At 29.3% G+C, this 24172-nt stretch overlaps 1 long non-coding RNA gene across 1 annotated transcript in view; it reads left to right on the top strand.

The window, feature by feature from the left end:
* The window catches only part of LOC145271161 (uncharacterized), a 56041-nt gene extending 48865 nt beyond the window's left edge, over nucleotides 1-7176 (top strand). The window contains exon 2 of the long non-coding RNA XR_013865717.1: nucleotides 2229-7176. This is a non-coding gene — a long non-coding RNA (uncharacterized LOC145271161). The remainder of the gene's footprint in view (nucleotides 1-2228) is intronic.
* The last annotated feature ends 16996 nt before the right edge of the window (nucleotides 7177-24172 follow it).

The raw sequence follows: 24172 nt of genomic DNA on the forward strand, positions 1-24172 counted from the left end.
CATGTTGTAGTTCAATTTAATAATATTGACAACAATAACAATAAAAATAAATCTACATGTTGTGGTTCAATCTAATAATATTGACAGCAATAACAATTAAAATAAATCTACATGTTGTAGTTCAATCGAATAATATTGACTGCAATAACAATAAAAATAAATCTACATGTTGTAGTTCAATCGAATAATATTGACAGCCATAACAATAAAAATAAATCTACATGTTGTGGTTCAATCTAATAATATTGACAGCAATAACAATAAAAATAAATCTACATGTTGTAGTTCAATCGAATAATATTGACATCAATAACAATAAAAATACATCTACATGTCGTGGTTCAATTTAATAATATTTACAGCAATAACAATAAAAAAAATCTACATGTTGTAGTTCAATTTAATAATATTTACAGCAATAACAATAAACATAAATCTACATGTTGTAGTTCAATCTAATAATATTGACAGCAATAACAATAAAAATAAATCTACATGTTGTGGTTCAATCTAATAATATTGACAGCAATAACAAAAAAATAAATCTACATGTTGTGGTTCAATCTAATAATATTGACAGCAATAACAATAAAAATAAATCTACATGTTGTGGTTCAATCTAATAATATTGACAGCAATAACAATAAAAATAAATCTACATGTTGTAGTTCAATTTAATAATATTGACAGCAATAACAATAAAAATAAATCTACATGTTGTAGTTCAATCTAATAATATTGACAGCAATAACAATAAAAATAAATCTACATGTTGTAGTTCAATTTAATAATATTGAAAGCAATAACAATAAAAATAAATCTACATGTGGTTCAATCTAATAATATTGACAGCAATAACAATAAAAATAAATCTACATGTTGTAGTTCAATCTAATAATATTGACAGCAATAACAATAAAAATAAATCTACATGTTGTAGTTCAATCTAATAATATTGACAGCAATAACAAAAAAAATAAATCTACATGTGGTTCAATCTAATAATATTGACAGCAATAACAATAAAAATAAATCTACATGTGGTTCAATCTAATAATATTGACAGCAATAACAATAAAAATAAATCTACATGTTTTGGTTCAATCTAATAATATTGACAACAATAACAATAAAAATAAATCTACATGTTGTAGTTCAATCTAATAATATTGACAGCAATAACAAAAAAAATAAATCTACATGTTTTGGTTCAATCTAATAATATTGACAGCAATAACAATAAAAATAAATCTACATGTTGTAGTTCAATCTAATAATATTGACAGCAATAACAATAAAAATAAATCTACATGTTGTAGTTCAATCTAATAATATTGACAGCAATAACAATAAAAATAAATCTACATGTTGTAGTTCAATTTAATAATATTGACAGCAATAACAATAAAAATAAATCTACATGTTGTGGTTCAATCTAATAATATTGACAGCAATAACAATAAAAATAAATCTACACGTTGTAGTTCAATTTAATAATATTGACAGCAATAACAATAAAAATAAATCTACATGTTGTGGTTCAATCTAATAATATTGACAGCAATAACAATAAAAATAAATCTACATGTTGTGGTTCAATCTAATAATATTGACAGCAATAACAATAAAAATAAATCTACATGTTGTGGTTCAATCTAATAATATTGACAGCAATAACAATAAAAATAAATCTACATGTAGTTCAATCTAATAATATTGACAGCAATAACAATAAAAATAAATCTACATGTTGTAGTTCAATCTAATAATATTGACAGCAATAACAATAAAAATAAATCTACATGTTGTAGTTCAATCTAATAATATTGACAGCAATAACAAAAAAAATAAATCTACATTTTGTAGTTCAATCTAATAATATTGACAGCAATAACAATAAAAATAAATCTACATGTTGTGGTTCAATCTAATAATATTGACAACAATAACAATAAAAATTAATCTACATGTAGTTCAATCTAATAATATTGACAGCAATAACAAAAAAAATAAATCTACATGTTGTAGTTCAATCTAATAATATTGACAGCAATAACAATAAAAATAAATCTACATGTTGTAGTTCAATCTAATAATATTGACAGCAATAACAATAAAAATAAATCTACATGTTGTAGTTCAATCTAATAATATTGACAGCAATAAAAAACGGAATACTAATATTTGAATGCAAATACTAAAATATTGAACTTCATTATTTTTTACAGATGTTCCTGATTGAACCCTATTTCAATGTTAATGGAGGATCAATATCTTTAAATATTAAGATATAAACAGGCATGACATTATTTGGAACACTACAGCGACATATGTGAGAAAATTTATTATACGATTTAATGAATTTTGTTTGGAACACTCCACGACACCTGAACAATTGAATTTAATGAATTTAGCTAAACAGTGGGGAAAATATAACACGACATGAAAACAGGCATGCGGATGCAAGATTGTAGAAATATGACCAAGTGGAGCTTAAACATATAGATGGACCCTATTAGATTTAAGACTCTTTTTAACGTGTCTAACATGATTGTTATAGTATTTGTAGCCGTCTATATATAAGAATTACATTTATATATATATATATATATATATATATATATATATATATATATATATATATTGTAGTATGGTATATATAAATATATCTGTTCTCATTATGATGAAAATCATAACAAAACAATATTTTAACTAGATAATACATTGAGCAACACTTGTATCGACTTAATCTCTGTCAAGTTAGAAAATATAGTCTTTGTTTGCAAAAATGTGTGTAATGTTCAAATATAAGTATGTGACTTTTAACAAATCTATATTTCCTTTAATATCGAAAAAAAATAGCTCTAAAATTATTTTTAAGAAAAGTAACACCTTATGAACGTTAAATTATTTGCAATAGCATTTTAAAAACATACCTTGGTTGAAATATATGACGAAATTGGTAGATGTTTGTCATCTGTATAGTGCCGCACATAGAACGTGTGTGTGTTTGTGGATATAATCGTTTTGCCAGATACAATTGAGTAAAACATATAGGTACTCACACTGAAAAATAGAAACATTTTTGTAAAGTGTGTGGATGTTCTTGTTTTCATAAACTTTTGTGATTAATATGAAAACTAACGATGGGAAAAGCCGCATTTTGGTAAAGTTTGTGGATATTCTTGTTCTTAAAAATTAGACTTAATGAAACATGAGAACTCACACTGGGGAAAAGCCATATTCTTGTGAAGTGTGTGGATATTCGCAGCCCAAATAAGATCTCCTCACTACGGCTACTCCACAGCTTTTCCAAGGAATGGTGCACCTTCTCCAAGTGATATTAGCTCAAGTAATAGCACGAAGCTGGATACTCCACCAGACTAGATAAATTCTTGTCCTGGAACCCAGTAAGACCAAGAGACCAACATGAAAGATATACGACATTGTATAAAAATGGTTAATTGGGGAGAGGAAAATTGTTCTAAATTTCTTTACTTACTCAGTGTTTGAGAGATAAAGAACTTAAATGAAACATTCGAATATCTATGTATTTCATATAGAGATCAAGTGTTAGCCCCAGGTCGTGGGTCCCTTGATTTCTGAGAACTTCGACTGAAGTAAAATAAAACAAAAAAATGTGAAAAGCCATATTCTTGTGAAGTTTGTGGAAGTTTCACAAATCAGCCTTAGATTGATTCAATTTTAATCTTTAAACATTGATCTGTAAACTGTTATTACTTTATTTGGGACACTACATCTGTGAGAAAATTTATTATACTGGACAATACTAGTTAATGAATTTTGCTAACCAGTGGTGAAAACATAACACGACTTGAAGGTAATATAAATGTTTGTAAAAATGTGTGGAAAAAGGTTCAAATATAAGAAATCAGCAACATATGTAACCAATCTATGGTTCTTGTAGAAAAGTAACAATTTTCTTTGACATAGCATTTCAAAAAGATGTCTCGGTTGAAATGTATGGAGTAAAGGCATGAAGAATTGAGTGGTCAAAAATTTAACGAGACACTGGGTGTGTCTGCGTGAGATGCCATGGAAAAGGCATGTGAGAATACGAATATCATAGATATGTGATCTCTCTGCCGGTCCGCAGTGACAGACACTGTGCACCACTGATGAACGGGGAAACTCTTGAGAATATGAGATAGAATGGTCAATAAGTGAGAGAGAGAGAAAAGATGCTTATGCCGAAATAACCTGAAGAATGTTTGTGAAAAGGAATACGAATATCATAGAAACTGCGACAGTTGACAGTTTGGGAAGAAAAAATATGTGATCGTTTCGTGGTTTCTGAAATTGAATTAAGTTAGGGTAGAAAAACGTAATGTGCGATTTTGTTGTATACTTTAAATCATGGTTTATCGGCACGGACTGCAAGGAGATAGTGAGAAATAAATAAGGACTTTCACAAAGTTACCGGTTGGTTGAGAAAATGCATAGTCTGTGTTGTCGTGTGGGTGGCGGATTGAGATGTAATGGGAAAATGCTGCCGAAGACAATTGTCCCAAATGTGATGCAAACCCCGAAGAAGTGCTGCATCCTCAGCTTGAACAAATTATTAAGATAATTGGAATAAAAAGACGTGAAGTGTGCGGATATTCTTGTTTTAATAAATGAACTTTAATGAACAATATGAGGACTGACACGGTGGAAAAGCCACATTCTTGTCAAGTCTGTGGCTATTCGTGTTCTTCAGTATCAAGGTTAGTGACACATATGAGAATTCACACTGGGGAAAAGCCATATTCTTGTAAAGTGTGTGGATATTCTTGTTCTGACAAATCAAATTTAGTAGGTCATATGAAAACCCACACTGTGGAAAAGCCACATTCTTGTGAAGTTTGTAGATATTCTTGTTCTAAAAAATCAAACTTAGTGAGACATATGAGAACTCACACTGGAGAAAAGCCTCATTCTTGTGAAGTTTGTGGATATTCTTGTTCACACAAATCAGCCTTAGTGACACATATGAGAAGACATACTGGAGAAAAGCCACATTCTTGTCAAGTCTGTGAATATTCTTGCTCTACAAAATCACATTTAGTGGACCATGTGAGAACTCACACTGGGGAAAAGCCACATATTTGTCAAGTCTGTGGATATTCTTTTTCTCGAAAATCACATTTAATAAACCATATGAGAACTCACACTGGGGAAAAGCCACATTCTTGTCAAGTGTGTGGATATAATTTTTCGCTAAGATCGAATTTAGTGAAGCATATGAGAACTCATACTGGGGAAAAGCCATATTCCTGTCAAATGTGTGAATATTCTTCCTCTCAAAAATCTGTCTTAGTTACACATATGAGAACTCATACTGGGGAAAAGCCATATTGTTGCCAAATGTGTGAATATTCTTCCCCTCAAAAATCAAATTTAATAAAACATATGAGGACACATGCTGGGGAAAAGCCACATTGTTGTCAAGTGTGTGGATATTCTTGTTGTAAAAAATCAGACTTAGTGAAACATAGGATAACTCATAAAGCCATTAAAACAGGGAAACCAAGTGAAAAGGAGATTTAAACAATTGCACTCAAAGGTAAATATTAAAACAATCTCTCTGTTGAAATGTATAAAATAATGAATTTTTGCCATGTCTCATACTTAAACAAAAGATAAGAAATAGAAAAGAGGGAAAGCCTACATTCGTGTCAATGTCGATTGGAAGATCTTTTGAGAGATTCAACTTGACAGATCGTTGAACATCTGGGATTATGAAACAAAAAACATGACAGTGTTCTATGACAAAGAAATACATACTGGGGAAAAGCCATATTCAAAGGAAGAAAATTTAAAAAAGTGAAAAACCATATTCTTGTCATTTAGTGAGCCATATGTTTGTCAAAACAACCTGTCATGAGTATACTTTTTCCAAAGAAGTAAACCCTGACCAAATATTCAAAATCACATAGTATTCGCTGCCTAAATAAGAAAATAAGATCTTGCTATGGTTTATCAATATTAGCTTTTACGAGGAATGGTGCACCTTCTCCAAGTGATGTTATCTCAAGTAACAGCACGAAGCTGGATACTCCACCAGACTAGATAAATTCTTGTCTTGGAATTCAGTAAGACTAAAGGACCAAAATGAAAGATATAATACAATATATGAAAATGGTTAATTGGGGAGAGGAAAATTATGTCCTCAAATATTCAAAATCACATAGTATTTGCTGCCCAAATAATATCTCCTCACTATGGCTAACCCATATTAGATAAAGAACTTAAGTGGAACATTCGAATATCTATGTATCTCATATAGAGTTCAAGTGTTAGCCCCAGGTTGTGGGCCCCTTGATTTCTGAGAACTTCGACTGAAGTAAAATAAAACAAAAAAGTGAAAGAGATCCAGACAATTGCACTTAAGGGAACAGCGAGGATACTAAAAAGAGCTCTCTGTTGGTTTCAATAAAAAGCGGAGCAATGTTGGCAGCTGGTTTGGCTGCCCCATACCCAGCCTCATTCTTTTAAGGTGTTCTTGTTCTCGAAAATCTGTCTTACTTACACATGAGAACTCATACTGGGGAAAAGCCATATTCTTATCAAGTGTGTTTATATTCTTGTTCTCAAAGATCAAATTTAGCGAGCCATATGAAAACTCATTCTGGGGAAAAGGCACATTCTTGTAATGTGTATGGATATTCTTCTCAAAAATCTGTCTTAGTTACATGTAGGGGGCCCCTTGATTTCAGAGAACTTCGACTGAAGTAAAATGAAAGAAGAAAGTGAAAAAAGGGAAAAGCCACATGAACACAGAAAAGAAATGTTACAGCGATTTCTCGGTTGGAATGTATGAAATCGCAGGTGAATGCTCGGTATCTGGTAGGATGCCTCACCCTGACTTATGATAAGAAAAATGAATAATAAACTGTTAAGAAAAATAGAAAAAAAAGAAGAAAAGCCCACATTCTTGTTAATGTCTTTGGAGAGATTCAACTTTACAGATCATTGAACATCTGGCATTATGAAGCACATCAAACAGAAAATGACAAAATTGTTCTATGACAAAGAAATACAGCTGGGCAGATACATAAAAGAAAGGGTCATCAAATCAGACAATGTAATATAGAAGAAGCCTGAACAGGAAAAGATAACAAAATATCAGGAGCTAAAAATGACTTAATTAATATTGTCATAATAGAGTAAAAAGGAAGAATATAATACAATATAAGAAAGTATAAAATCATTTAAAATTATTCTTAATTAGTATTGTCATAATAGAGTAAAAAGGAAGAATATAATACAATATAAGAAAGTATAAATCATTTAAAATTATTCTTAATTAATATTGTCATAATAGAGTAAAAAGGAAGAATATAATACAATATAAGAAAGTATAAAATCATTTAAAATTATTCTTAATTAGTATTGTCATAATAGAGTAAAAAGGAAGAATATAATACAATATAAGAAAGTATAAATCATTTAAAAACTATTCTTAATTAATATTGTCATAATAGAGTAAAAAGGAAGAATATAATACAATATAAAAAAGTATAAAATCATTTAAAAACTATTCTTAATATTGTCATAATAGAGTGAAAAGAAATAATATAATACAATATAAGAAAGTATAAAATCATTTAAAAACTATTCTTAATTAATATTGTCATAATAGAGTGAAAAGAAATAATATAATACAATATAAAAAAGTATAAAATCATTTAAAAACTATTCTTAATTAATATTGTCATAATAGAGTGAAAAGAAGAATATAATACAATATAAAAAAGTATAAAATCATTTAAAAACTATTCTTAATTAATATTGTCATAATAGAGTAAAAAGGAAGACTATAATACAATATGAAAAAGTATAAAATCATTTAAAAACTATTCTTAATGAATATTGTCATAATAGAATGAAAAGGAATAATATAATACAATATAAGAAAGTATAAAATCATTTAAAAACTATTCTTAATGAATATTGTCATAATAGAATGAAAAGAAATAATATAATACAATATAAGAAAGTATAAAATCATTTAAAAACTATTCTTAATTAATATTGTCATAATAGAGTGAAAAGAAGAATATAATACAATATAAGAAAGTATAAAATCATTTAAAAACTATTCTTAATTAATATTGTCATAATAGAGTGAAAAGAAGAATATAATACAATATAAGAAAGTATAAAATCATTTAAAAACTATTCTTAATATTGTCATAATAGAGTTGAAAGGAAATAATATAATACAATATAAGAATGTATAAAATCATTTAAAAACTATTCTTAATGAATATTGTCATAATAGAATGAAAAGGAAATAATTTAATCTTTATACCTATAATTCCGTATTCCTTTGGTGTGTAGTGATATTCATATTAAAAACCCTATTTTTCTATTTATTTAAAAAGAAAATACAATTTTCTTATATATGAGTTATCGAATTGCATTCATTAGCAAAAGATCTAACTAATTTGCATATTCTTTTAAACATTCATTTTTAATTAATTCCCTATTAGTTTTTTCAGTTTTCTTATACGGTGATCACCTTTAGTTAACTATTATGGGTAATTATATTCATGCAGATATTCTACATGATTTATACTTGCGAAATATTTGCGTAAAAAGGTTACAATGAACATTAATCGTTTCCATATATATTTATGTATACGTATATATTTTTGTTTATCTATAAAAGTGAACGTGTCTGTCTGTGTACATTTCCCTACGCAATAACTCTGTCAATTTTTAGTCTATAGACTCGAAATTTGAAATACCGGGTACTGAGATTTGGGAAAATCGATGTGACGGGTGTCAGCCAGAAATTTGGCTTTTAAGGGGTCAAATTTCAACGATTTGACCTTTAAGAACTCTACCAAACTCCTCCGATAATTTTGGGTCTAGACACTTGAAATTTTAGACATAGGTTCCTTGAACCTGGATCTAATTTAATAAAGTGATTTGAGCCCGAAACTATAAATTTTAAGGGGTCAAATTAAAAAAGAATTTACTCTTTTTTTGTTTTTCTCAGCATACACCTCCATACACCCGGGCAACGCCGGGCTGAAATGCTAGTACAATATAAGAAAGTATAACATCATTTAAAAACTATTCTTAATGAATATTGTCCAAATAGAGTGAAAAGGAAGAATATAATACAATATAAAGTATAAAATCTTTTAAAATTATTCTTAATGAATATTGTCATAAGATAGTGAAAAGGAAGACTATAATACAATATAAAAAAGTATAAAATCATTTAAAAACTATTCTTAATGAATATTGTCATAATACAGTGAAAAGGAATAATATAATACAATATAAGAAAGTATAAAATCATTTAAAAACTATTCTTAATTAATATTGTCATAATAGAGTGAAAAGGGATAATATAATACAATATAAGAAAGTATAAAATCATTTAAAAACTATTCTTAATGAATATTGTCATAATACAGTGAAAAGGAATAATATAATACAATACAAAAAAGTATAAAATCATTTAAAAACTATTCTTAATTAATATTGTCATAATAGAGTGAAAATAAATAATATAATACAATATAAAAAAGTATAAAATCATTTAAAAACTATTCTTAATTAATATTGTCATAATAGAGTGAAAATAAATAATATAATACAATATAAGAAAGTATAAAATCATTTAAAAACTATTCTTAATGAATATTGTAATAATAGAGTGAAAATAAATAATATAATACAATATAAGAAAATATAAAATCATTTAAAAACTATTCTTAATTAATATTGTCATAATAGAATGAAAAGAAATAATATAATACAATATAAGAAAATATAAAATCATTTAAAAACTATTCTTAATTAATATTGTCATAATAGAATGAAAAGAAATAATATAATACAATATAAGAAAGTATAAAATCATTTTTAAAAAAAGTCTCTAAAAAATTTGATGAGCAAATACTTTTATTATTTTTTTTAAATTAAGACGAATAAAAACTTAAAGAAATACATATACACAATTCTTTAAAGAAAAAACTTGCGAAAAAACGATACAAGTTATAAAAGCAACAACGTCTATACTAAAATAAAACGTCTAGTATTTATTTTTATCGTATTGTCTGTCTTATTATATAAGCAGATGGTCTTTACATTGCGACCACAAAGTATGTAAATACTTTTATTGGAAAATCTGTTGAGAGATGCAGCTTGAAAGATGGCCGAACATGAATCACTCCTGTTAGTTAGCCAGACATGTAATGTGGAAGAAGCCTTTAGAAACTGTATTATTAATTTCTATTATTAATATTAATTTTAAAGCAAAATATTAGAATGATTGCAAACGACAATAAAATAAATATTGATCTTGTAAAAACCATGAAATATCTGGAAAATATATGTGGTGAACAAGTTGCGAATAATTTGAAATAATAGTGATTAAAGGAAATTTCAGAATTTTCAAATGTCTTTGTAAGAATGTATAAGAAAATAGGATAATACTTGGCATCTGATAGGTTTAAAATGATCAGAAAAAAGAAAATAAACAAGAAACCAAGAAGATATTTAATATACTTCAATATAACAAAAACAAACCTAAATGCCTCATAATCACAGCTAGACGAAAATGATATGAAAATAAAACAATCAAACAAGAGTCCATGTAGATATTGAATATATCTGAATATAACAAAAAGAAATTTAAATTCCTCACCATCACAGCTAGACGAAAATTAGTAGAAAATAAACAAGAAACCAAGTAGATATTAAATATCTCAATATAAAAAAGAATCCAAATGCCTCATCATCACAGCTAGACGAAAATGATTAGGAAATAGGAAATAAACAAGAAACCAAGTAGGTATTGGTTTATTTACACTAACAAGAGACGAAGTAAATATTGAATATATCTCAATATAACGAAAACAAATCTAAATGCCTCATCATCACTGCTAGACGAAAATCATTAGAAAATTAAACAAACAAGAGACCAAGTAGATATTGAATATATCTCAATATAACAAAAACAAATCTTAGGACCTCATCATCACAGTTAGATGAAAATGATTAGAAAATAAAACAAACAAGAGACCAAGTAAATATTGAATATATCTCAATATAACAAAAACGAATCTAAATGCATCACCTGCACAGCTAGACGAAAATGATTAGAAAATTAAACAAACCACAGACCAAGTAAATACTGAATATATCTCAGCATAACAAAAACAAATCTAAATGCCTCATCATCACAGCCAGATGAAAGTGATTTGAAAATAAAATAAAGAGACCAAATATATATTGAATATATCTCAATATAACAAAGATCTAAATGCCTCATCATTACAGCTTGACGAAAATGATTAGAAAATAAAACAATTAAACAAGAGACCAAGTAAATATTGAATATATCTCAATGTAACAAAAACAAATCTAATGCCTCATCATCACTGCTAGACGGAAAGGATTAGAAAATAAAACAAACAAGAAACACTAGATTTTGAATATATCTCAATATAACAAAAACAAATCTAAATGCCTCATCATCACAGCTAGACAAAATGAGAAAATAAAATAGAAATTATATAAGAGACCAAATAGATATTGAATATATCTCAATATAACAAAAACAAATCTAAATATCAGCGCCCGGAATCCCTGCATAGAACACCTACCAAATTTCTGATTGAAGAAGCTATCTTCATTCCATAGAAACTATTACGTTTTTGCTGATTGGTAAATAGGTTACACAAACTTATCATCACCAAATACAGGCAAATATTCGGTTTTATTACAATATAAAAGTGAAGGCCTATTCCCTAAGAAATACCGAAAAATACCCTGTCTTACTACAATATAAAAGATTTTTTGCTATAATTGATTGCATACAACATCTGTGCAATATTATTGTCTGAAGTATGGCTTGAAAAGAACAAGCAAGGGGAAGAATTTTCGCAATAACAACTAATTGTTGATTAATAAGATGATCAAGTAAGGTTGTAGAAAGTTGCAGATAATTCTAATCTTTGTTTGGATTGATTACCAATGAGAATTTACACAAGACAAAACATTCAACAAACAAGAAATAAAGAAGATATTAAATATATCAAAATGTAACGAAAACAAGTTTGAAATGCTAGAGCCACGAATAATTACTCATCATCAAATACAGGCAAATATTCTGTTTTATTACAATATAAAAGTGAAGGACTATTTCCTAAGAAATACCGAAAAATACCGTCTTACTACAATATAAAAAGTTTTTTGCTATAATTGGTTGCATACAACATCTGTGCAATATTATTGTCTGAAGTATAACAGCTATACGAAAATGATTATAAAATAAGATAGAACAAAATAGAGACCAAGTAGATATTCAATATATCTCAATATAACAAAACAAATCTAAATATTAGCACCAGGAATCCTTGCATAGAATACCAACCAAATTTCTGATTGAAGAATCTATCCTCATTCCATAGAAACTATTAAGTCTACGTCATCAATTAGCTGATTAGTAAGTCTTATTACAGGCGATGCAAACTCTTCTCTAGAACAGTGATTACTACCTAAGAAATACCGACAAATATTCTGTCTTACTACAATAAAGAATTTCTTTACTACAACTGGGTGCATACAACACTGTGCAATATTATTGTCTGAAGTATAACTTAAAAAGAACAAGCAAGGTGAAGAATTTTTGCAATAACAACCAATTGGTGATTAATAAGATAATCAATTAAGGTTGTAGAAAGTAACAGATAATTCTAATCTTTGTTTGGATTGATTACCAATGAGAATTTACACAAGACAAAACATTCAACAAAGAAGAGATAAAGAAGATATTAAATATATCAAAATGTAACGAAAACAAGTTTGAAATGCTAGAGCCACGAATAATGTCTGGAATGTTAACGGTTGATTGATTACCGGTATGACAACATCAATGCATAGGCAATCTAGCATCACTCCATAGCAACTACTCTTGTTGATTTGTAATGAGGCTTCAAAAACATGACAAATAAAAGGCGATACAATCCTCATATCACCATAAAAGTCAAACATTGTTTCTTATAAAATACAAACGAATATAAAAGCTCTTCACTCAGCTGGTTACATACAACATCTATGAACAATTATTGTCTCAAGTGTAGCTTAAAAAAGAACAATCAGGATGAAGGAGGAAGTGTTTTCCCACCAGTTGATTAACAAGATCATCAATGAAGGTTGTACAAAACAGCAGAGAATTCTAATCTTGGCTTCGATTGATTACCAATGAGAATTCACACTGAGCAAAATAATCAAGAGTATTTGTGAACCTTATACATAAGTCTAAGTTATGAAAACAAGGGTGAAATGCCAGAGCCAAGAATAACGTCCGGAATGTAAAAGTTGGATCGATTCTAGTGTCGCAAAATTCAACATAGACTACCTATCACTTTCTGACTGAATAAACTCATATCATTCTATAGCAAAAATATTCCTCCGGGACAAGATCAAAGTGTAGTATCTGTTCTTCAGATGCTCCACTTCAATTTCTTGTTCTCTGTCAGTGGAGGAGAAATCCTTCACGACTGGGACAATTTTTATTTTTGTTCCTTTTCTCCGCGTTAAAAAACGACCCTGCTGTCTAACTCTGTCCCGTGGGGGGGGGGCATTGTAAATAGGAACAATACAGATGAATATACTTTCTCATTACGAAACATTGTTTCATTTTGTGACTCCCGGACAGCGGCGATGGAGAAGAATGTTACAAAATAAAATATAACAGTTGAAATTTAGTTCATAAAAATAAACAAAGGACGTGTGAATGCATGTTAATCAACATAAAATTGTTACAAATATTTTTAAAGCTGGAGAATAAAAGGAAGTGAAGGGCAGGAAAAAAGCAAAATGAAAAAATAACTTGTTTCGTTTTGATGAAAATATACCCCTGGCAGCTGACAATCACGAGAATTAGGAACAAAAACTGTCTTGCATAGTTTATTTGTTGCAGTTGTGAACAGTATTAACGTAATGATATGTGTATACACAGTAATGATATGTGTATACACAGTAATGATATGTGTATACACAGTAATGATATGTGTATACACCGTAATGATATGTGTATATACAGTAATAATATGTGTATACACCTGCATACAAAAACAACCGACGATATATACTAACAAAACAGAGGAAAACATTATACATACATCAAGAAAGACATTTACATGAACACAGTTACATAGACGCTATACAACATAACACACATATATGCATGTTATATATATGTATATAGAAAGATATAGTACCACGCATGCTTTTCCATGGCCTGATATAATAAACCATTGTCTGTAATATTACATGTTTCAAGTGTTTTGTAAATTTTTGTATTCTTAATTTTTTTCAATAATTTTTCAGTTGAATATAGTTAACAGATTAATAATTAATTAGTAATAAAATTATTTTATCTTCATTTATTCATCTTAAATCAATAGTTAAATAATTTTTATGTTAGTTTATTAAAAGTTCATATAAAGCAATACTATAATTTATGTTCATTTATTAATTTTAATTTAATAGTTATTTTCTGGTCGCAGGTCAGTAAAGTGTGATCCTATGATCGTCCAAGTTACTATCTCGGCCGACAGCAACTAAACGAAACTTTTTCATGTGGCAGAACCTGTTAATCGTGTTCAGTGGCCTCAATTCGCGGCCGGGTGTTCTTCAGTGTTTCTCACATCAGGGTCGATATGTCGTCGCCTCGCCAGTCTGTCGTATGCTAAAAGGCAGTGACGTAGCAAGAGGGCGAGGGGTCCGCCTCTGGCGGTATGTGCCAGGGGGCTGCATTTTTAGAGGGTAAAAAAATAAATGAAAGCTAACAAAGAAATCTGAAATTTTATGTCAAAAAGTTGTAAAAGATAGGGACTTTTATAGATATCGGAAGAAGAAAAATATTTCCCTATTTTATGAGTGGTACACGTCAGAGGCGACTTTACCGAAAATATTTTTAAAAAAGTCGGAACTTTTAGAGATATCGGAATCCGAAAATGTGTCCTTATTTTATGAGCGGTACACGTCAGGGGGGGGGCTTTTAAGAGGTAAACATAGAAAATAGAAAACTAATAAAAATCGGATTTTTTTTACCGGAAGTAAAAGTTTTGGAAGTATCAGTATATCCCTATTTTACAAGCAGTCCATGTCATGGGGTGGCATTTTGAGAGGGTAAAATAGAAAATAGAAAAAATAAATATATATAATATCTTAAATTTTATACCGAAATGTTTTTTTTAAAACGGAACTTTTGGAGGTATTGGAATCGAAAAAAATGTGTCCCTATTTTATGAGCGGCACATATCCGTGGGAGACATTTTGAAAGCGTAAAATACAAAAAATGAATAAAAATAAATAAAAGCTGAAATTTGAAATTTTATACCGAAAAAGTATTAAAAAATGAGCAGCACTAGGTGTCAGAAATTTTGTAAAAAATATTGAATAATTCCACTCCGTCTTTCCAAGCTTATAACTCCTCGAAAAATGTAATTCAGTTTTTCAATTAAAGGTGCAAGGATCAAGATTTCATTAAAAAAAAAAAAAACAAAGAACAAAAAAGATCACGTGATTTTTTTTTAAAAAAGGTTTTAAACTTCGGACTTTAAAATTTCTAAAAAAACACTTTTTTGTTTTAAATTAGAATATATTAATTATTAATCTTTTATCTTCAATTTGTGGTATATAACACTTTGGTGAGTAAATTAATTATTTACTTTTTAATAGACAGTTCAAAATGGGAGGCGTGAATTAATTCGATTCCCTGTCTTTCCAAGTTATAACTACTCGACATATGTAATTCAAGCCCTAATTTTTTTTCAACTTAAGTAGTAAGGACCACGGTTCCATTAAAAAACAAACATAAGAAAAAAAAACAAGCAACGTGGTTAAAAAAAAGGTTTTAAACTTCGGACTTTACAGGTAAATTTTTAAAAAACACTATTTTTTGTTTTAAATTTGAATATATTATTGATCTTTTATCTTTAATTTGTGATATATAAAACTTTGGTGAGTAAATTAATTATTTACGTCTTAATAGACATTTGAAAATGGGGGGCGTGAATTAAAAAAAACGTTTGTCTAAAATATTATATTCGGTTTATTAGAAAGAGCATAAAATTTCACATTTACCCGGAAAATATCGTAAAAATTGAATCAATAGAAAAATTTTGATAGATTTTTAAAGTTTAAAAATTGAAAAATACTGAGCTCGTAAAATTCAATTAATTTCATTAGTTTTTTTTTTAATATAAAAAAAGATATTTCTATTACTTTTAAAACAACTGTAATAGTTTATTTTGGAAGTATAATCCATAAAAAAAATATACAACCCACTTTTAACAGAGAAATTACGAGTTTTTTCATATTTTATTCGGAGTTTCGTGTTAGGGGTGCCAAAAATTCCTACAAAAATTCTGATACACCCAGAGTAGCACATCTTAGGTGCGGCTCTTTGAGAGGTTTAAAATAGAAAATAGAAAAATAAACAAAAGGTAACAAAAAAACTGAGATTTTATAACGAAAAACTTGTAAAAAATCGGAACTTTTGGAGGTATCGGAAAAATGTATCGTAATTTACAATTCCCAAACCGATTGTTTAAAATGTTTAATAACATTTTTCATTATCGGTACTAATGATAAATATTCATTGTTTTAGAAACTTTGATTTCTGTTTTCTCTATTAGATTACTCAGCGAATCTTCGGTCTAAACCAAATTCATTATGAATATATCAAACGCATCTATTTCAATTCCAAACCTTTTAAAACTCTCTCCTGTCGAAACTTGTCGAAATGATAAACGAATATAATAAAATACAGATTGGTAGTATTGATACAAATTTATTAAACAACTTACGTGTCATAACTAAAATGATAACATCAAAATATAATAAAATACAGATTGGTAGTATTGATACAAATTTATTAAACAACTTACGTGTCATAACTAAAGTGATAACATCAAAATAATTTTTTAAAAAGTTGCATAAATAACCTTTCAAACAAAGCAGTTAATTTACATGTTCATAAAATGTTGGAAAATTAAACAAAACATCTCTGCCAAGAAAAATACTTTCAAACATCACTAATAATTAAATGATACAATGGAAAATTAGCAACAGGAATTGGTGTAATTTTGGAACTGGAGAAACATTGAGCAAGTACGGAATAAAAATCGACAGATCCCTCTTAACCATTTACATTCTAATATTCCAGTAACCACCCCTACCAAGTTCCTCTGGGGAAGTAACACTAGCTGTTCCCGGAAGTTTTGTACCACCAGCAAAGAGGTATTTAAATTCCAGTAGTCAGCAAGTTTAGGCCTATTTCCTAATTTCAAACAGGCCATAACTAGATTATGGTTCGATTGACCTAGCCACCTTAATGTAGAGCATGATAAAAAGTCTACTTCGCTTTTTCAAACTAACATCCTATTCAAATAAGTATTCGGTTGAGAAGAGACTATTTGTCCATGTCCACGTCTTCCTCCCTGGGTGCTCGACAGGAAACCTGTCAACAAGGTCGTATCTGGCCATCAGATCAGCCAGGCTGGTTTTGTACCTCTCTGTTTCTCAATCTCTCCATGACCTTTTCTGTATGGGGATCCATAAATTCCAATAGAACAATGCGCGTCAACCACGCAACAAAGGCGTCAAGATCTCGAGAAAAGAAGCTCCCTACTCGATCTCTGCTGGGCGCATTAACCGCGACCACCCAAAACACAGTTTTCACAAGCAATAAGACACTCTTCCCCCGGCGATCTTTACATGCTTAAAAGACATTGACATCTCTTGTCAGCATCTGGCCATTCCTAGATGAAACGATTTTATGATTGCTATATCGTCGGATATAATTTGAAATGGGAACTAAGCGCTACACCTCAAATACTATTTAAATGGCTTTTTATTTGATAGTTTAAATACTGCTGAATTTATGTCAAGTTTCGAACAATTACGGAGTAATTGATTTTTTTTTTCAAACTATTAGCAAAATGTTATAATCACTGACGTATTTATGATTAAACCGAAATTTATTATAATGAATTAATTCTGGTAATAGGATTTTAATTATTTTGGGGTTTGCTTTACAATATAGAGAGATTTGAAAAAGTGGTAAACAAATCAAATATATGACAAAACATTTCCCCATTGGCTATAAAAGTTACTTTGCAACCTACCTGAATCATTTATTGGTATTTTTAAGTAGTTTTAAACGCTCTTTATTTCATTTTAAATATTAACTTTATAAGAGTCGTAAGGATTCAAAAAGGCGAAACATACCACCTCTTCGTCTTCATAAGCAGTGAGCTTATTTTTCAGATTTGTTTTCGCGCACATGTTTGAAAACTGAACTGCTCAAAAATAGAAAATCAAATACTCAACAGAATGAAAAAGTGGACAAAAACATTTATAACATTTAAAATAGAAAATAAAATGAAGGCCTCCCCAAAAGTTTCTTGTTTTATGGGGGAGTAGTAACGGTCTCTCTCTCTCTCTCTCTCTCTCTCTCTCTCTCTCTCTATATATATATATATATATATATATATATATATATATATATATATATATATATATATATATATATATACTTTAAGGGTGAGGCATCTCAGAAAAATGATTTTATGGGGGGGGATATCTCACCTTTTTGTGGTATTAGTACGGAACAACACAAGAAGGTACTTATGCAGAGAAATGCCGTGCTATGTTTTCAAATACAATTAAAAAATTTTCAGAATATTTGCGTGAATTTTCGAAGAAAGTACCGTAATAAAGAGAATGAAGGAGAATGGTGCGGTATTCCGTAAAAAGCGAAAAACAAACGAAGATGAAGCAAAAAAGAATAATGGCACGCTGTTGAAATTCATGGAAAAAGATTTCTATGGCCGAAACGAAAGTCGAAAATCATGCTGAAACTGAAGATCAAATTTATATTAGTAATGTTGATGATGTTACTTCGGAAATTAACATTGACAGTGTTGATATATCAAAAATTGTCAATGATGATGATGCGTCTGAAGTTGAAGAATTGGAAAGACAATCACTAGTTGGCGCGAAAACATACAACCGATTTTACAGATGTTGGTTTATGGCCAGTTAACATCAATCGTAAAATTTGCACTATACTTGTTCGGCAGGGGTCTGCCGCTGATCATGAATTCAAGGAAGTAGTCTGACCAGGAACAAAAACTAAAGGTGACGTTCGAAAGCTAACTAAAAATTGGTTCTAGCGGGAATTGTGCAACGATGAGAAAATTTTGAGAACATGGATGGTGTATTCTCCTTCCAGAGAAGCCTTACTTTGCTTCTGCTGCAGACTGTTTTCAACTGGTCTGTCGAGTTTTTCTGCTAATGTGGGTTTTACAAATTGGTGGAAATTAAACCCGAAAGTATATGAACATGAAGTATATGAACATGAAGTATATGAACATGAAGTATATGAACAAAAAGTATATGAACATAAGCTCATAAAAAACCACCTTCGGTCAAAAATAAGCCAGACAAGTCTTAGAGACTTGGGAATTTTCTTCATAGCGAGGGAACTTGTCGATCGAGTGAATTTTGATAAAGTTTGGATAACTGTGCCGAAAAAAGCGCGTAAAGAATGCTTGTAAATTTTCAACCAACTTTATTTGTTGCGAAAATTCTCTCCAAAAATAAATTTATAGCCTTATTAAAAAAATACATTTATTAATTGTAAAGAATTGAAACATTATTAACAACAACAAATTTTTGTAATCCTTTCCATACTCAGTGCGACTGAGCAATCAACGCCAATTGCTTGAACCGATCTTAGTACTTAGTAATTGAACATATCTTCAAAATCATAATAGCGGTTTATTGATGATCAGACATGACTTGTAATAAAACAGAAGAAAGGCATATTGGGATTGATTCGTCACATATTTATTTAACAAATGTAATGTTACAAAAATTTGGTCGATACATTTATATGCACCTTAAACAACTAGAGATATTAGCAATTAAATATCTATATCTCTGGATTATGAAAGTTAATATTTAAAGTACTGTATTCAAGAAAATATAAAATGTATTATGACTCTGATCTTGGCGGAAAAATCGTTACTTCCAAAAGTTACAATTTTTGCGATTTCAAATTTATCATCCTAACGCACACAAACACACACACACATATATATATATATATATATATATATATATATATATATATATATATATATATATATATATTCAGACAAGTACTGGTTGTTTTTTGCAAGCACTTTCTACTGTTTCATCAGTCGTCTCTTTGTTTGTTTTTTTTGCAATCACTTTCTACTATGTTTTATCGTTAGTCTTTTTTGGTTGTTTTTTGCAATCATTTGTTTCATCAGTCGGCTTTTTTGTTGTTTTTTGTCAAGCACTTTCTACTGTTTCATCAGTCGTCTTTTTGGTTGTTTTTTACAAGCACTTTCTACTATGTTTCATCGTTCGTTTTTTTTTGTTTGTTTTTTTGCAAGCACTTTCTACTATGTTTCATCAGTCGTCTTTTTGGATGTTTTTTGCAAGCACTGTATACTATGTTTTATCGTTCGTCTTTTTTGGTTGTTTTTTGCAAGCACTTTCTACTATTTCATAAGTCGTTTTTCGCTTGTTTATATATACATATATATATATATATATATATATATATATATATATATATATATGTATGTATGTGCGTGTTTGTAAAAATTATAAAATGTGTATAACCGAGGTCCCTGATGGGGTAACAATGGGGTCCATATTGGGATCCAGCTTTAACAACTTTTATCTGTCTAACCCTAACCCTAACCCTAACCTGGACAATAAATAATAGTATTAAAAAGCCTATTTACGATATTTTTATTCTTGCTGACAATAACAACGAAACAGAGAAACTATATGATCATTTTCAAACAAACTTCGTAATAGCTTTCACTTATAAATTAAATTACAACAATAGTATTGGATTTTTTTGACGTTCTCATAGACTCCAGTTAAAATTAATTAATTACTTCTCCGTATAAGAAGACTATTGCAACCAATTCCTGCATCTTAAACTTTAAAAGTGAATATTCCTTCCGATACTACAATTATAAAAAATCTTATTAATCGAGCCAAATAAATTAAAAAGCCTATTTACGATATTTTTATTCTTGCTGACAATAACAACGAAACAGAGAAACATCCTAACACTACTATATATATATATATATATATATATATATATATATATATATATATTCAGACAAGTACTGTTGAATAGCGCAGAGTGTTCTTGTTTAATGAGCTTTTTTGTAATTTTTCAAATTTTCGAATTGTCTTTCTTGTTTCCTTATTTCTCGATTAATCTGTGCAAGAGTCGTCTTTTTGCTTGTTTTTTTGCCAGCACTTTCTACTATGTTTCATCAGTCGTCTCCGGGCAGTTTTGATTATTGTCCGTTTAAAATCTGGATGCTTTTATATGCTTTAATTAAAATTATATTTAAATTTCTTGAACTGGGGAAGCATCTCAAGCGCGAAAAAGATCCTTTTTAACGTGTAAAGAACGTGGCTACAATAAATATATAATGGTTTTAAAGGTACGATTTACAAAATTATATAGAATTTACAGCTTTGTAATAATTTGTAACTTTACATTAAAACATATGCATACATATATGTACGCATATATATATATATGTGTGTGTGTAAAAATTATAACTAGTGTGTATAACCGAGGTCCATTTTTATGATCATAAAGACAACATTTAAATACAAATCAATGAGGTAGAAATGGAGAATAAAATATTTAATAGTATCAAAATAACGTAATACGTTATTCTTGCTGACAACGAAACAGAGAAACTAAAGGATCATTTTCAAACAAACTTCGTAATAGCTTTCACTTATAAATTAAATTACAACAATAGTATTGGATTTTTTTGACGTTCTCATAGACTCCAGTTAAAATTAATTAATTACTTCTCCGTATAAGAAGACTATTGCAAACAATTCCTGCATCTTAAACTTTAAAAGTGAATATTCCTTCCGATACTACAATTATAAAAAATCTTATTAATCGAGCCAAATAAATTTTTCAAAGAAACGTTTTAATATATTATTTTATATAGACAAAGATTAAAAATTAAAAGAAACGAAAAAAAATCGCTATAATAAGTCCAAAGGTAAATTTTATTATGAGTCTAATCTGGCCAAGAAAATCGTTATCATAAGTCCAACATATTTGTCTTCTGCACTTCATACACGTTTGTCTTCCATATGTAAACAAATATGATTAATTAAAAGCAACGAAAAAATCGTCATAAGTCCAAGATATTTGTTTTCTGCACTTCATACACGTTCGTCTTCCATATGTATATGAATATGATTAAAGTAAACTTTTGTATACATGCCATTTGTCTCCATTATGGGTTTACATATGTTGCTACGTATTTGCCTTCTGTGAAAAAAAGAACCGCATTCTACACAACTATATGGTTGCTCTACTATATATACCCTTGTATATGGTTTCGCATATGTCGCAACAAAGATATCTTATGTGCAAAAGCAGAACCACATACTTTACAAGAATGTGGTTTTTCTCCTGTATGTGTTCGCATATGTTCCAACAAATGTGAGTTCTCTGTAAACGAAGAACCACATACTTCACAAGAATATGGTTTGTCTCCTGTATGTGTAATCATATGTCGCAACAAAGATGACTTATGTGCAAAAGAAGAACCGCATACTTCACAAGAATGTGGTTTTTCTCCTGTATGTGTTCGCATATGTTTCTGCAAAGATGACTTCTGTGCAAACGAAGAACCACATACTTCACAAGAATGTGGTTTGTCTCCTGTATGTGTTTGCATATGTCGCAACAAAGTTGACTTCCGTGTAAAAGAGGAACCACATACTGCACAAGAATGTGGTTTCTCTCCCGTATGTGTCAACATATGTTCCAACAAAGATGACTTCCATGTAAAAGAACTACCACATAGTTCACAACAATGTGGTTTGTCTCCTGTATGTGTTCGCATATGATTCACTAAATATGATTTACATGTAAAAGAAGAACCACATACTTCACAAGAATGTGGTTTGTCTCCTGTATGTGTCAACATATGTCGCAACAAGGATGACTTATGTACAAAAGAAAAACCACATACTTCACAAGAATATGGTTTTTCTCCTGTATGTGTTCGCCTATGTTGCAACAAATTTGACTTCTCTGTAAAAGAAGAACCACATATGTAACAAGAATGTGGTTTGTCTGCTATATGTGTAAACATATGTCGCAACAAATATGACTTTCGTGCAAAAGAATCACAACATACTTCACAAGAATGTGGTTTATCTCCTGTATGTGTTTGCATATGTCGCAACAAAGATGACTTCACTGTAAAAGAAGAACCACATACTTTACAAGAATGTGGTTTGTGTCCTGTATGTGTAAACACATGTCGCAACAAAGATGACTTTCGTGCAAAAGCAGCACCACATAGTTCACAAGGATGTGGTTTGTCTCCTGTATGTGTCAACATATGTCGCAACAAATGTGACTTTTGTGCAAAAGAAGAACCACATACTTCACAAAAATGTGGTCTATCTCCTGTATGTGTCAACATATGTCGCAACAATGATGACTTCTCTGTAAAAGAAGAACCACATACTTCACACGAATGTGGCGTGTCTCCTGTATGTGTTCGCATATGTTGCGATATATGTGACTTCTTTTTAAAACAGGCACCACATACTTCACAAGAATGTAGTTTGTTTTCCATATTACTTAGCATATAGTAAAATAAACTATATTTCAATGAGAAAAAACTCTATAAAATTATTAGAGTATAGTACATGTTTGAATTTTCCACAATAAAAATGACTTTTCCCTAATAAAAACAACCAACATTTATTAAAGAATTTTTATTTTTATTTTTCCTTTGTTTCTATTTTACTTAACCGTTGGTCTTTGATACACCAGATTTTTCAGAAATGTTTTTTGTGTTTCACCTTAGACTTCAAGTTTTCTTTTATTATAAACGTATGATTTTTCGCATAATTATTTTTCATGCATTTTTCGATTTTTAGTTTATTTCGAAAAAAACTCTAAAACATGAACATTTTTTCACCTTTGTTAGTAAAATATACTTTCATTTTATCAACCCTAATTTTAGTTTCAGCAGATATGTATTCTGTTAAGATACTTAATAAAATT

This window comes from Euprymna scolopes, chromosome 46 (genome assembly GCF_053919585.1).
Source record: "Euprymna scolopes isolate OS-2025 chromosome 46, ASM5391958v1, whole genome shotgun sequence".
NCBI lineage: Eukaryota > Metazoa > Mollusca > Cephalopoda > Sepiida > Sepiolidae > Euprymna > Euprymna scolopes.